Here is an 812-nt window from a genome sequence, read left to right as displayed (position 1 = left end):
TACATTTTAGTCTACAGCAGTGATACTCAACTTGCAGCCCGCGGGCCACATGCGGCCTGTGATGGAATTGCACATTTTATTTATTTTTATTATTATTTATTTTTGCTTTTTTTTTTTTTACAGTGCACCTGAACTTTATTTATTTTTATTATTATTTATTTTTGCTTTTTTTTTTTTTACAGTGCACCTGAACGCAACATGCAAGATACCCGCTGAATAAGTGTCCAAATGTCTGTCATTCTGGCCAATACTCCACTTCTGTTATAGCATTTCAGTCTGGAATATGGAATATCTTTCAATAATCTATGATTTAGCTGCTAAAATTAGTCAAATACCGCCGTCTGCTTGCTACCCAGGCACTGACTTAACCTAACTAACTATCCGGTGTGCACAACATTGTCAGACTAAACTCCGGCTGACACCCCAAAAACCTACAATCCGCTACAGAAAAATGTCTATTGTTTGTTTATTAACTGGCCCCTAGCCTTCTATCATTTCACGAAAGTGGCCCCCGGGCAAAGCAAGTTGAGTATCCCTGCTCTACAGTCTACTACTCTGTGTTGTCAAATGAGCTTTTGCTATGACAGGACTGCCATCTAGTGGCGCTTTTTTACTCATCAGGTTGACAGGATTCGGGCGTTCTGATATTTTCTCGTGTTGGATGGAGAAGCTTATATTTTATTATGTTCATGCTTGATTCAAACATGTAATTGAAGCAGGAACCAAAAAGCAGTACAGGTCCACACACTGAAGCTCCCATTTACCTTTTATTAAGCCATCCAACAGACGTCATTGTGACATTGTGGACAAAC

Source organism: Poromitra crassiceps (genome assembly GCF_964638095.1).
Source record: "Poromitra crassiceps genome assembly, contig: HAP1_SCAFFOLD_97, whole genome shotgun sequence".
In the NCBI taxonomy this organism is placed as follows: domain Eukaryota; kingdom Metazoa; phylum Chordata; class Actinopteri; order Beryciformes; family Melamphaidae; genus Poromitra; species Poromitra crassiceps.
This window is presented reverse-complemented; position numbering follows the sequence as displayed.